Below are 15,482 nucleotides of genomic sequence, written 5' to 3' on the forward strand. Positions count from 1 at the left end.
GCTTGTGGCTGTGGGAACATTTAGGGATTTTTGGAGCAATGCAGAAATGGTTTATGTCGTACCTGCGACGAGTATTAATTATATAAATTTCTATTTTAATCTACAACAAAACATACTAATTAGTTGAAGGAAATTTGATGCAAGGCCAAATAAAAAATATACTGTAATAAAAAAAACAATGCAAAGAACGTAGGGTAAATGACGTTTTTTTCAATACTTTTACCTTTTACCCTTCTACAATAATCGAAATCACTCAATTTTGGCTCAATGGATTATCAGACAACATTGAGCATTTATGGATTATGCGAGATGGCAATATGTGTCCAAACTATTAACTTCATCCAAAAAAAGTCACCAAACTAGTTTTGAAGTTAGGTATCGGCTCTTTAGAGGAATGGATTAAAAACTACTTTTATTTGCTTCGTTCGACGTTTGGGTCTTTTAAGAACCATTGTTGAGGCATCTAAATAGTACCCTTAGTTATTGATTTTCTGTTTGCAATAAATTGACGATGGAACTGAAAAAAAAGTCGGTTACTTTATATCAAGGAATACTTACACTCTACAAAAAACTCATTAACATTAGACCGTAAAAATTTGACACGTCTTACACACACTTATCGGCAAACACATGAAATTTGAAAGCAAAACACTTGTAACTGTTTCATGCTTAAGCTAATACTTCAATTCAATGTGCATCGCACTGAAATCTGGGTCATTAAAATATGTAATTTAAATGTTTTGCGCTTCAAAATCAGTCATAACGCTTATATAAACCAATGGCTTTAGACGCACTGTTTGTGTGTGTATTTTCTTTAACCCCCACTGACCGGCAGTGTTATTATGGAAGAACTCTCTCTGTATGGGAAAAAATCCGACCTCCGAAATGAGAAAAATGTCTCATGATTTCATTAACAAAGCGTATTTTCATGTTATGAAAATACACCATGAATAATATTCATGATATCATTAGCAACTCTTGCGTATCGCAGCAAACATTCCGAAAATCATGAATCATCCGAGTTGAAATCATGATCTAAATTCATGGGTTTAATTTTTAACCAAAAAATGTAAAAAGAATAAAATAAAGCATCAGACTGGATTCGAACCAAGAACCTTGAGATCAATAAACACATGCTTTGACCACTAGACCACTATCAGTACTTGTATAAGATGGAAGACAAAAGGCGTATAAGACATACCTATGTAGTGCGGTTTATGAACACGGTTTGCCAAGTACGTGTAACGCTTGCAGCGGTCTTGATTCCGCTGAATTATGAAACCATGAATTTCCATGACGAAATCATGAAGCATTGTTACGATTTCATGGGATGGCAAGTTTTTTCATTTCATGATTTTTTATTCATGAAAATGGAATCGGATTTGTTTCCGTGTACAATGTCGCATTTATGGTCATTGTAGACAGCTTTAGTCCGGGAGTTAGAAAGTGATAGCTCTATTGCAGATCCAGCAACCCATTTCAGAATGTCTGGAGAGTCACAGGTTTCTTTCACTTACAATAAGCCCAGCATGTATGTATTACCTCTATCAATTGAATATCAGTATTACACACACATACACACTTCCAGCTTCAAAATGTTCTTTTGAATCCTGGCACGAATTTAGTTTATGTTTTTTTTTAATTGTTAAAGGTATTTGGACTGGTCTCACCATGTTAATTTGATCCTCCAATCCATGGGTTCCGTAGTTCCGAACACAAATTTTCTTGCACTGCCATGCCTGGGAGGACACCGGTAAGAGACCAGCAGCCGAACACTTTTGCAAGCGGAAAATCAGCACTTTCCTAGGCTAATTCACCAACAAACTCGTCCACGGTGACGAATCTCTCAATCAGGGCGTCACAATATCAGCTTCAATCGACCAAATCGATGCGACGAAGAGACTGCTGGCTTTCTTTTTCTGTTAAGGTGATTCCCTGTTGCGTCCTTTTTTGTGTTACACTTCGCCATTTCACATGTAAAAATAATAAGGTTTCTGTGAATGTACGTAGCTGAAACTACTACTTGTTGTTTGCTGCGGAGAAGCAAGGGATGTCTGAAATTTTCAGATGCATACACCTCGTAGATCATGAGATGTGTGCTCTTGAAATTGCGAGGTGTGATGGAAAAACGGACTCTACGAGGAAACACCTTAAAGTCGAACAGCTTCGCAACATTCTAGAACCTCAGTCGGCGTGCACAAACAAATGTTCAATCGCTTGTCTCTCTTTCTCCCGTCGCTCAATTGGTCTTCCTTTCAAGCTTCGGTGAAACGGATGAGAGAAAGAGCGCTCGACTTTGATAGTTTTCTCTTTCATGAAACACATCAACAGAGGTTTCATGACGTATATGACGGAAAATGAAATAACAGATTTAAAGCATTTCTCACGTGAAAACACGTGAAGATTACACGTAATATTTTTAATTTATCTTCCATCCATATATTTATCTAAAAAAAATGATCAAAAACGGGACATAACGCATTTTAAACAAATTGAAAGATCGGTGATAGAGTGTTCGTGAAAGGGGATTGAAAGCCATAATGAGGTTCGTTTAACTAGAAAATCGACGTTAGTTACATTGAAAGCGATGAGCAAAGCAACGACGAGAAGTTCCACAGCCAGCGTTTCCTTCTAAGCGTGCTTCTTTTTCACTATCATTTCTTGCTGATAGCCTAGCTAGGCGTTATAGAAATGAAGCGTCGAACACGTATGTATGAGAGAAAAAAAAAACACGAGTTCATTTTAGAGCTTCGAAAATGTAGAGCCCTGCTCTCAATAGAACTACACGCCGAAAGTGTGGCAACCGAGCTCCCGGGAGGCAAAGAAACCGACTCCAAACAATGGAAATGAAGCTGTAACGTAGATTTTGGAGGTTAAATTCAAGGTCAACCGAATCACTCAAGGTGGACCTATTTTTTTCTTGCTTTTTTCTTTTGTCACTGCATGTTTCTATTTTTCACTTGCTATATTCTTCTCTTTTTTTAGTCAAGTTTGGCTTCAAAACTGGACGCCTCAACACAAGAAAAACACGATATATCACTAAATGATAACTTTATGAACACTTGAAACTAAATTTCAGCACACAAACTAACAAATTCAAAGCAAAAAAAGTTTAATTCGCTGACGAAAAATATGCAGCAAAAGAAAAACACGTCAGCTTTGAAGCGCGGCCAACTGCGATCACCGGCTTTAGACGCACTGTTTGTTGCTTAAATTCAAATATTTTTTTTTTAAAGAACAACTCAGTAATTTTATTCCTCCAATTAATTAGCTAATTACTTATTTAGAACATATATAAACAATGAGCCAACAAACCCCAGCAGGCCTGGGTTCAATCCCAGTTGGCGCCGCCGGGATGTTCTGAGGCATAACATCTCTGATCACACCTTCCTTCGGAAGGGAAGTAAAGCCGTTGGTCCCCAGTTCATGAGTTGATGGGTCGATAGGTAGGGTCCAGGTGTGGGAGCTGCCTCCCTGGCGTCGGTAGAATTGGTGCTCAGCAAGGAAAACAAGATCGACGGAAAACAAACCAAAGAAAAAAAATGAGCCAATGTCTCAAGAGTGCCGTGTGGTTTAGCATTCATTTTCTTCCGAGGTTCTTCTGACTTCAGATATTATTTTAAATTCTCCTAGGGTTGTCTTCCGACTTCTCTCTTCTTTTCCTCAAAGTGTCTGCCGACTTCCTCTTAATAACACTGTGCGTTTTTTCCTATGATAGACAAATTTGATCATAACTTTCTTGTGTTCCCCTGAGTTAAAGTGTACAACCATGATAAAACCGGAAATTTTATGGGAGAACCGGGAAAAATCAATAAACCACCCTAATATATGGTCACTAATATTATATATTGTATTTTTATTTTCTATGAGTGTGCAAGTTTACTCTAACTGATGATGTCTTTTTTTGCATCAACTTATTATAAAGTTTGTAGAATCACCCTGATCTCTGAATCATGAAGATTTCAACTTTATCATCTTATGTGTTACTTTTCCAAATGGTTTAATATTATCCGGGGATAAGTGTGCCAGGTTATACCAATACAAGGTTATTTATTTCAAATTTGATTTCGGCCCTAGAGCCAAAAGCTAAAGCGCTAGTGCCATAACTGGCACACTTACCCTATTTAAAATCAAAAGCAATTTCTTCCAAATTGCCTTGGAATTTTGCTCAGGATTGTCAAGGGATTTTGCTTTAAAATAATAACTTCACTGTTTGACACTAAACTAACAAACTGACAGCTCGCTCCCATACAAAGTGACATAGAGGGGCGCTAATAAGGGGCTGTTCATAAACTACGTAGACAGTTTTTTGGGATTATTGATTATTTCCATACAAAAAATTTAAAATTTGTATGGGCCGTGGATAATTGTAAACCCCCCCCCCCCTAAACTGTCTACGTAGTTTATGAACAACCCCTAAGATGATTTTTGCAAATGTAATCGCGCTTATTTAAAATAGTTCCAGTGTACCAAAATTGATGAAATTTTAAGTTTGGGTTCCATTTTTAATGCAGATTACGATTATGCATTTACCTCAATACGCTTAAAGAACCCAATTATGCTCAGAACTCCCTGTACAATCTATTTTATAATTCTCTTTGAATTCTCATTACAATTTTTCGGAACTGTCCTTAGTTTTTTTTTCTACATTTTTTCCTAAATAAATAAAAAGAATATCAAATATGTTTTTTCCTTGATTTTTTTTCCCGTCGATCTTGTTTTTCGTGTTGAGCACCAATGCTACTACTCCTGGACCCTACCTATCGACCCATCACCTCATGAATCGGAGACCAACGGCTTTACATGATCAGAGATGTTATGCCTCAGAACATCCCGGCGGCGCCGACTGGGATTGAACCCAAGCCTGCTGGGGTGAGAGGCAATCACGCTTACCACTACACCACCGGCACTGCTGTCAAATATGTTATCAACATTATTTAAAAAAAAAAGTTTGATATCATGTTGATAATATATTGATATCCGACTTTCTCGGGCTGTATTATCTAAGATAGGGACTCTCGCGTCGGTGCAGGAATGTATTTTTTATATATTTATCTCGTCAAGTAAAAGTAGACTACAATGTTTTTTTGAAGTGATGCTAATGACTTCGCAGCTTAAAACTCACTTGCTATCCTTCTCATGATCCCCATATTACATAGGAATTCCATTTGAATAACCGAGAAATTCGATTCAAAACTTCCTTCCTTCTCCCAGAAATTTATTGGAATTCATATCAGAATTCTCTAGGACATTATATCAGAATCATTTTGAAATCCTGGTCTCCCTTAGGATATTTACCAGAATTTCGTAGTGATCCTTCTCGGCTTTTCCTTTGGATTACCATTTTAATTTCTTTTGAATTATTCTCCTAAAAATTACATAAGTATTCTCGTCAGAATTCTACAGAAGTTTGTTTTCCAAGTAACAGCCGAGTATATTTCTCAATCTCGTGTTTAAAAAATGTCCAAACATTATTTTAATTTAATCATAACTCCTAATGTAAAACACAAGCCTTGAAAAATAAAATCTTAGCGTAATGCTACCAACTGTCGAAGGCTGTAGGAAAAACAAAGCAAAACAAAATACAATTAATTTAATACATTAAACATTATATATCATGAATTCTGATTAATGTGGGCTTCTTAGTGGAAAACCTGTATAGAGAGAGGGATAGATGTTTTGGTTTGAAATCGGAAGGATAAATCGAATGGAGGATGACGCGGGAAGTGGCAGGTGTGCGAAATTTTGATGAATTAAGGGGGGTCTGATTAACAGCCTCTTTCTATAAAACAAAAGATCATAAGAAAGGTTATCTTCCATTTAATTCCACTTAATTAATTTTGGTATCCATGGCAGATACGTATTTCGACTACAATGTGCAGTCTTCACCAGTGTCATTCCCACTAAAGAATTTATTAAAATCTAACCCCCTTAAGTACTCATCCCCTAGGTATAAAAGTCAAGATCACAGGTATAAAAATGAAACTAAAATGTGTTGAATCGGAACTTACCTAACTAATAAAAACCAAAGATTTAAGTAAACTAAAGGAGAAAAATCTATTCAACTTTCTAATAAGGAAAATTCCAAAGGCTTGGTAGCCATCATAATGAAGTAATGTTTCATTACTTCACAGCCTCTTTCTCTTGAGCCCACTCTAGAACCTACATTTCTTATTTACATCTATAAGTGAACTGCTGGTCTGAGTTCCTCTGGTATACTCGATTAGAGGATGGTTCTGAATATACAATCAAACAGCACGTAATGATGTGAACACAGTAAGATTATTTTACAGATTTCTGTAAAATTTTACCGAAATCTCAACAGCTGAACGTTCGGTAAATTTTTTGACAGTTTTCCTGTAATTATTTACAGATATCTGTGAAAAATTCACAGATATTTGTGAAAAACTACAGGAAATCTGCGAAACTTTTTACCGAACGTTCAGCTGTTGAGATTTCGTTAAACTTTTACAGATTTCTGTAAAAATTTCTAAGTGTGAATAACTTTAATAACTTAAATGTCCAGTAGTGCTCCCATTTTATTTACAACAATCCAATCCCTACGATATTGTGCCGAAGGTATGTCGAAGGTATGCCAAAGGTGTTCCAATGGATGTGACCAAGCTGTGCCAAATCTAATTTTGGCACAATGTGCTGAGTGACTTACTCCTTGGCTAATACCCTATATTTACATCTGTTATCAGCGATAAACTCCAGTGAAAAGAAAACTTAGTTATCGGTGACTTTAATCTTGCAATCGCAAGTAGGCCACGTCAGTTTCATTCAGAACACCGTTCCTATGACATCTACTATGTCATTCATTGTAAAACTTGGTATGTGCAATTTTATTCCCCTGCATTTGCTGTTCTGTTGAACTGAAATGTGACTTACGTAATACGTTCGCAGATATTCACGATCAATACCTGCTAATAAATATAGACACCGCAGAAACAATGGCCTATAGCGTGGCGATAGAATCGCGTAAAAATGTAAATAACACATTCTTTCTCGCAGAGTAGGTAGGTATCCCGTGTTGATGTATGCCGTCTGGCTTTGAGAGGAAGTGACTCAATGCGGGCGCAACTAAAGAAACCAGATTCGCGCGATATTTCCTCTCCCGAGTGATTTGATTCGGCAAGCAAATCTAGCTCGTTTGTCGAGTGAGGGGTTAGGTCATACTCAACTCACTACACTAGGCATTAGGAATTCTCAGCTACAATTGTAGTCCAACAATATTGACTCACACAGAGAGCGGTGAGACGGTCCTAACTGTGTTCACCTACAAATGATGAGGTAATCGAAATTGATAACAAAGGCGATCGAAATTCGTAATGGAAAATTTTCCGAAAACGATAGGCGTTCCTGCAGCAGTAGCAGCAGCTTTTTCTAGACCATAAGCAGTTGAAGATGATTGAATCAAGCTAAAACCGGTTTAGTTTGGCTTCTTGTATAAATTAGGTGCGATTGGAATGCCAGCCATCGTATTAGAAACCACACATAAAAAAATATTACACCGTGTCTATGTCGATCGAATGTTCTGACGAGCAGTGAACTGATAAAGGGAAGCAATTTTTGCCTATTTTCACGTATCTATAGAATTAGCGTCCAATCGGTGAAATGCTTTGCCCTTCTAGCACTAACAAGTTTTTTAATTATACCAAATTTATCGTAGAATAATAATAATTTTCCATTTAAATTGTTCTGGTAATTTTCCATGAACAACAAAATCTATAACGTATGCAAATTAGGCCTTATAACACTCATGTTCGATTCCTCCTATTCCATCAGAAATGAAATTGCTTTAATTGAAAAGTAACTCGCCTAGGCACTGAACCACTGACTGATTTCAAACGGCCATGACTTTGAAAGTTCAGAAGATGACGGGAAAACAAAAAGGAGAAAAAATGAGTTGCATTTTTCTTCTTGATTTGCTGGACCACTTAACCTGCTATTAGCACGCAACGGCGAAAGAGGCTTAATTCATCTAACGGTAGCAGCAGCCACTTTTAACCTTTTATATATTGGCTTCTATTTTGGGCAGAGAGATTAATAAACAAGCCCATCTAGTCACTTTCTTTACCCGTGTCTATTGCGCCTTGGTTCATAGTCACAATCAAAGGGTTCATGTTGGTAAGAACACAGCAAAACTTAAGATAAGTTTGAACATTTCCCATCTAAGATCCCTCCTTCGGTAAAACTAACTTTGGCCATGTACGTTGGGGAGCATACATCAAGTACGTCACGCGAAATTTAAGAAAAATCAACCAGAATTAAGGATTTTATTTTTGAATAAATGAATTGTAAAACAGGGTTATTTGGACAGTTCCGTTTGTAAACATACTGTCCCATTTTGGGTATCATGTGAGTTAACCAAAAGCATACCACACAGCAAAAAATTAATTTTATTATTACATCCAAGAGTATGCACTTCAATCATGCCGAAAATCTCATGTAATTTTTATGACCACAAAAACAAACAAATGCAGTAAAAGCAGCGTAATGTTAGTTCATACACGGTATTAATTATAATTTTGTTCTTTTTGGCAAGTAATATTACAACATATTTTCCACACGGCTGAAGTGCATCCACTTTAATGTGATATTAAAATTATTTTTTGCTGTGCTGTGCTTGCAACTGTAACTAGAAGTAGCATAATATTCTTTCTGGGTCTTTTATTTATTTAATCTTTTATTGATCGTTTGATATCTGATTTTCTATAAGTGATCCTTTACTTAAAGATGATTATGGTTCGCCTCTTAATTTTTTTTTTTTCAATTTTGAGTTCTTCTCAAATTCAATACATATTCACATTGATTTAACAATTTGAAGCAGCCCCATTTCGTTTTATTCGGAAGGAATGTGCACAAAAGTCAAAGTGTGGAAGTAGCCATAGGAAAAGCAATAAAAGCAGAAAAATGCTTACTAGCTGGTTTATAGTTTTTATATGTGCATGTGCTCGTATAAGAACAAGCGCTGTGCCGTTCCCCTACACTCTCGGATGACCGCTAATCAGACAAAGCCGGTTGATGTGATTTTACTACGGCCGTTAGAATCGCTAATTATCTCTTTCTCTATCGGACAACTAGAGTAGGTACATATTGTAGGTAAACGGCTCACGAATACACAAGCAGAAGTCGCACACGATCGACAGTCACCTAGGTTGGGTGGGTTGGTACCAACCTAGTATAAATAGTGGAAATGGTGTGTGGGAGTTTACGTGCAGAAGTCAAACGGGTAAACGATCTGGCTCGGGTTGAATATCAAATCAGATCGGCTTCTGCTGTTTTGTCTAGAGCTAATCAACCAGGTTTTGAGTTAGGTTTATCGATGTCATTTATTTTATCATGCTTGTTGAGTTGCTGATTTATTTTCTTGTATGTAGATTGATAGCAAACTGAAATGATTTATTGCTTAAGAAGCAAGCGTATATAGTTCGAGATACAGATCAGCAATCAGCAGAAAAAAAACTTAAGCAGCCATCGTGGTAGTTCAGAAAAAATATGATTCTTTTTAATGTATGATTCATTGTTCCGTGTAGGTTTGACTATCATCGTATTATTTTATTTCGAGAAGTAAAATGATAATGACTCAACAATCAGTATTACGGTGTTTATTGAAATTTGCATTATTCTTACGCATTTTTGGAAGAGAAATTGATAAACTCTTAGCATACACTTAGCAGCTCAAGGTCAAATTATATGAATCACATCTTTAAAAACTGTGCCGCTCGTGATAGAAAAATCACGTGGACCAAAAGCATAGTAAATGTTGTTGTTTTTTCATTGTTTTTATGTAGTAAGTTGACGATGTTTTATTGAATAAATGAAACGTGATACGAATTTAAATTCTTGCTATTATATGCAGCAACTTGAAAGTCTGGGCCTCATATAGCGAAGTTAGCCAAGGCATTACCAAATCCGTGTCTGCGTGGATTTGCCTGTTCGAGATGATGTTCCATTTCAAAATTTTCTTTTCTTCCCTGGGCATAGAGTATCATTGCCGCACAATATACAAATTCATGCATTTGTTGGCATAGAAAGCTCTCAATCAATAACTATGGAAGTACATCTAGAACACTAAGTTGCGAGCCGCTCACAAAAAAGTGTAAAAGCCAAGAATAAGAAGAGCTCGAAAGCGGCTACAATCTATTATAAAGGAACATTTCAAAAGGTCCTATCTGCTTTAATCGATTCTCTTCATCGACTTTCTCTTTCGTTAATAACTCGGCTGCAAATACGTTTCCAGCTGTGCTTATCGTTTTATATGATAGATAATACCTTCTTCTAACAAACCATGTGGAGAAAATAACTCGACAAAGGTTTACACGGACCTTTTGAAATGTTCGGCTAGTATTATTTTCATTATGTTTGCTCTATGTTTAAATTTGTTTTGCGAATGTTAACCAACCATTATCTTTTTTTACAGGTTCAAACCCATACCCATAGGTGAGTGTTAACATTTCTTATCTTTCTAATGAGAATATCTTTATTCGACTATCTCGTCAATTTTGATTCAGGTTTTCAGTGCAATATGGATTTTTGTTCATAAATGAATGGTCTTATCGACAACACACAGCACAACTCTTTCCGATTAAGATTAAACTTTTGACATATCTTGGGTTTGAGAGATGTGTATTGAGGTTCCCAACTACGGTGTCAAATTTGAACAAATTTGGATGTGATCTGGATTTGCGGAAGAATGTATGGAAAACGGAACGAACCTTCATTTGCTTGCCAAAAATTCAAAAATTTCTCAAATTTATTTAATCTCAGAAATAGATTGGGGATTCTATGCAGAACAACTTTGCCGAAGACTGCAAATCGATTAGACTTCTGAGGAAAAATAAGTTATTATTATATTAATTTAGACCTATTGTTTCGTGCATACCTACAGGCGTACACTTAAATCCATGTGGATTTTACATAGCTTTCCTGTGATCACATAGCTGCAAATCCCACCACAAAATCACATGAATATTAGGAGGGAGGTGAAATTCATATGAAAAATCATATAAAATTTATGTGATCGCATAAATGTTATGTGAAGTTCAGATAAATTCCATTAATTTTGATTATGGATGAAAATCATTTGGGTTTCCAATGGAAGTTACATGAAAACTATTTTCAGCGAATATGTAAACTTGTAGGTACGTGTACAACACTTTGTCGACAAAGTTGTTCTGCATAGTATTTCCAACCTATTTTCAATATTTGAATTTTTGACAAGCAAATGAATAGGATCGTTCCGTTTCCCATACATTTTCCAATACCAAATTTAAAATTGTCTTGAAAATCGTGATTATTACCAAACTTTTTCAAATTTTGAACAGTTGTTTGGGACCTCAATATCCATTGAAAGAGCGGTAATTTTATTATTTATTTTTGTTTTTTTCTTATTAGAGATTTGAATAGATTTTCTCCTATAAATCTTTGGTTTTATTAGTTGGGTAGGTTCCTATTCTACAAGTTGTAAATTCATTTTCATACCTGTGATCTTGACATTTTTACCTTGGCGATGCGTTAAGGGGGTTAGGTTTTTGATAAGTCTTTAGTGGGAATGACACGGAACTGATGAAGACTGCACATTGTAGTCGAAATACTAAAATTAATTAAGTGGAATTATATTGAAGATGACCTTTTTTCGCTAACAACCCAATTTCATTACTTCGTTGGTTCGATATGTTTCAATTAGCTCAAAATGATAATTATAGCTCATATTTTGCCCCGAAAACCGAACGGCATCGGAACGTGCTTGCAAGATTTACCTTGCTTGGTATGAATGATCAATATCCAATAGAACATTCGCTTGAACGTTAAGGTGAGACATCAACTTCTGACGTTTCCACATAACCCTCACATTTCATTGTTCCGGACAAAAATAGTCAGCCCACTCAGTTTTACTCGATAGGCACCCCGTGTTCGGTGTTGGTTTGACTGGCGTCAAAGATCTGATATCGTTTGAACTAAGAAAAACACCTCTTTGAATATTCATTAACCGATGGCACAAATTGGGATTGAAATATCTCGGAGTCAGAGCTCGTTTCGTTCCTCTAATTAGCGTCGCTCAATATCCTGCCAATTCCCCCCACGTCGACGTACGATTGCTGGCCAGCACAATGCCACCTCACCCGAATGAGGAGTTTAGAGCCGCACTTTTTTTGTGTTTGTATACACTTTGCGCATCGTCAACAATTGCAAGCACATAAAACGACAACAATACGGTTAAAAATCATTAATCTATAATTTATTCAAACAACAAAGTCCGAGGTTTCTATACCTGGAAGTTGTGAGTGGAACAGCATTTGCATACTGATAATTTCGGATAACCAACCGCAGTAATCAGAGATAACTCGATGATGTTACCGACGAATAATTTACAAAAATTCAGTGTAGATTATTTTCTTAATGAACAGTTTGAATTAGTTATTTTAGAACCTTAATTGTGTGATGGGAATGATTTATTATACTTAAAGAGGTGATAGGGGCAGGGTAGGGTTGACAAACAACGTGCCCAGTTTTTGAGTAGTTTCAAAACGACCGCCCCCCCCCCTCCCCCTAAGACACTCGCCCAACACCCTCTCCCTAATCTGATCACGTGGCACGAACAAGTTAAGTGACAAAATATCAGCTAATAAACTAAACAATATTAAAAATTTCATAGTGTTAAAAGAGTTTTATATTAGAGATAGAAAGTCAGATCCGGATCCGTACAAAAGATCCGAATCAGTATGGAGAGCGAATGATCCACGGCTCATATTAAAAAAAAACAGGATCATCAGCTTACCAAAGCTCAAAAACTTTTCTCAGAGTTCTCAGATCGAAAACATCAAGGATTTGAAATTAGCTGGCAACAATGCCGTTCTCGCCAGCCCCTCATTACGGTGCTTACAAAAACTACTAGTATCACGTTGTCAGACACACATAGAGCCAATCCCGAGTAGCACACTTTCATCACAATACGTTACAGCAACTTGTTTAAGACTGAAATAAGTCGTATATAAGTTTCTACAACTGATTTGTGACAAGCGTGCTACTAGGGATGAATGTTTAATGACACTGAGTTGCCCATGAAATAGGGAACCTACACAAAATTCCACATTGAACTAAATTAAAGAGGTCCGATGGATAATTGAAAATATTCCGGATCACCTATATGAATGATCTGGTTCCAAGCAGTTTACCGAAATGATCTGATCATCTTTCCTTGAGTACGGCACTGGTTCGACAGCCGTAGCATTCCAATGGCTTATGAACTGTATTTCAAGGGAGAATCTGCATGCAATATATATTCAATGTAGTTGCAAACACATCCATGCTAGTTTAGTTTACCATTCCTCCTTAAACGCGGTTTTTCTATTTGTAATTCCATTCACTAGTGTAATTTAAACATCATCAATATTTATTTCAGTTTCGAATATTTCATACAATCTTGCTCTGTGTCTACAATAAGAAAAGACATTTACATTAACTAGGAAGAATTCTCGGAGCGGGTTTCACATTTAGGTAGTTAATTCTCTTGATTTATAAGTCAATTAACTTTTGAATTGCAAAAAAATCAATTAGTAGGGGAAATGTATGTAGTGTCCCTAATTTGGACCCATACATAAATTCAGCAATCGACTAAATTTTCAATAGCAACCAAAAATATCCATTAGTACCGTCCCAATGACGCGCTCATCTAGATACAATTGATAAATAGCAGATTTTTAGCGATGGGCCCAATCTTAGATCCATAGGCCAACATTAGAGCCATTTTTTTTGAAGAGATGAACCAGCCTCTGGCTGAAAGTCCCGCTAATAAAGATAACCTAACCTAGAGCCATTTCCCCTATAAGCTGCTTTTCAAACGTAATCGTATGAGCGGTTTAGTTTTATTATGTTTATTAGGATGCCAATGAGAATCCCGTAAAAAAAACCATAGAGGTACAATGAAATGTATTGTAACCATACAATAGAATTCATTGTATTTACAATAAATCGTATTGTCCACAACGATAAAATAACCATAGAATTTATTGTTTCCACAATATAATCTGTGGTAAATGGGGATATCTACAATAGAACAAGGGAGTTGTTATGTATCTTAACCAAACGAAAAATCACTTTTTCCCGAACAAACTTGAGCCATTTACCATTAATTGTTTGTTGTTCTATTGTCGAAAATTCTTACTATATATGGTACATCAATTGTAATAACAATATGTTAAAATTTCTTGTACAATAAGATCAATTGTTAACAAAGGATTTTGATGTAAATGTATTTTATTTTATGGTAATTGTATGGTTATTTTTTTTCCGGGATGCATAACTTGAATTTCAAAAACGGCCCATATACAAAATGTTTATTGGTTCCGAAAATGATCCCGGTCAAAATTTGATTTTTTTTTATTGATTGATGCCAAATGGCTTAAAAATGCATGAAACGTCGAGATCTGGTGTTATATCGAAAGTAATTTTATTGACAAAAATCGACTTTCTGTGACTCGAAATTTTTCGTGGGTAAGATCCCAGATATGGAACATTGATGACTTGGTTTATACAATTGTTCACAATTATCTCCAAATTGCTTGTACATAATTAAAAACCATGCTGGTCATTCTATTATTTAAAAAGAAAACAAAAATTATAACTTTTCTCCAAAGAAATCTAAAAACATTTGCGAAAGTCTTTTGAGTAGAACTTTTATCGAAAAATTTACCTTCGATGGCTCATTTGATTTTCTATCTTATTTTTTCTCAAAAAGCAAAAAAAATATCAATTCGCTATAATACTGTCGTCTTAAATGGGTCTTAAACTTCACATTTATAAAAGCAACATTGATAATTTTTCCAAATTATAGTCCGTTTTCAAATATTACGCGAAACATCACATAGACGCCCTTATTCGCACTATCTATATTCATTGGCAGAAGGAAAATAAGAGCTACCGCACCCAACTGAAGTTGAACCGGGTATCTGGAAAATCCACAATACCCACGGCAACATTTAAAAATACATTTCATGTAATTTTACTAGTATATTAATGCTTGTAAAATAGATGAATCTCACCAAATTTTGAGTTGTCTGGCACAAATTGTTTCAACAGCAGTGGTATAAAAACTCCAGCAAGCGGTAAGCTTAGACTACTTTCAGCTGCGCGCTAGATAAATCCAAAGTCCTTTTTATTTAAAACAAAAAGTCACTGCACTTTCATTTTATTTTTTGACACGAAACCACATCACTCAATTCACGGTTTTCACGCCCTGAATAAGTATACTTGTTGCCGTTGAACCGGTTCCGTAATACTCAGTGGCGTCCCGTAGTCTCACTTTTTACCTGTGCACCAACTTTCAAGATTGCACCAGATTTAATGCCATATTCATACTCAAATCGGGTGAAAAATACACTTAATCTTCTAGTTTACTCGATGTCTATCCATTACAAGCAATATTTTGATATTTTTATGTTTTGAGAATTGATGCACCGAGAAATGACGCCTTCCTA

General features: G+C 35.9%; 1 protein-coding gene across 3 annotated transcripts in view; it reads left to right on the forward strand.

The window, feature by feature from the left end:
• Atx-1 (Ataxin 1) overlaps window positions 1-15,482 on the forward strand; it is a 94,141-nt gene that overhangs the window by 27,009 nt on the left and 51,650 nt on the right. For 2 of the 3 annotated variants that reach the window (XM_065222426.1, XM_065222429.1), the window contains exon 2: window positions 10,427-10,446. The exons of the other annotated variant lie outside the window; for it this stretch is intronic. The gene's annotated coding sequence lies outside the window, so the exon portion shown is untranslated. The remainder of the gene's footprint in view (window positions 1-10,426; window positions 10,447-15,482) is intronic. 3 annotated transcript variants of the gene reach the window in all.

The sequence above is a fragment of the Ochlerotatus camptorhynchus genome, unplaced genomic scaffold (genome assembly GCF_037179485.1).
Source record: "Ochlerotatus camptorhynchus isolate MF236.1 unplaced genomic scaffold, CSIRO-AGI_Acam_v1.1 ptg000169l, whole genome shotgun sequence".
Taxonomy (NCBI): Eukaryota; Metazoa; Arthropoda; class Insecta; order Diptera; family Culicidae; genus Ochlerotatus; species Ochlerotatus camptorhynchus.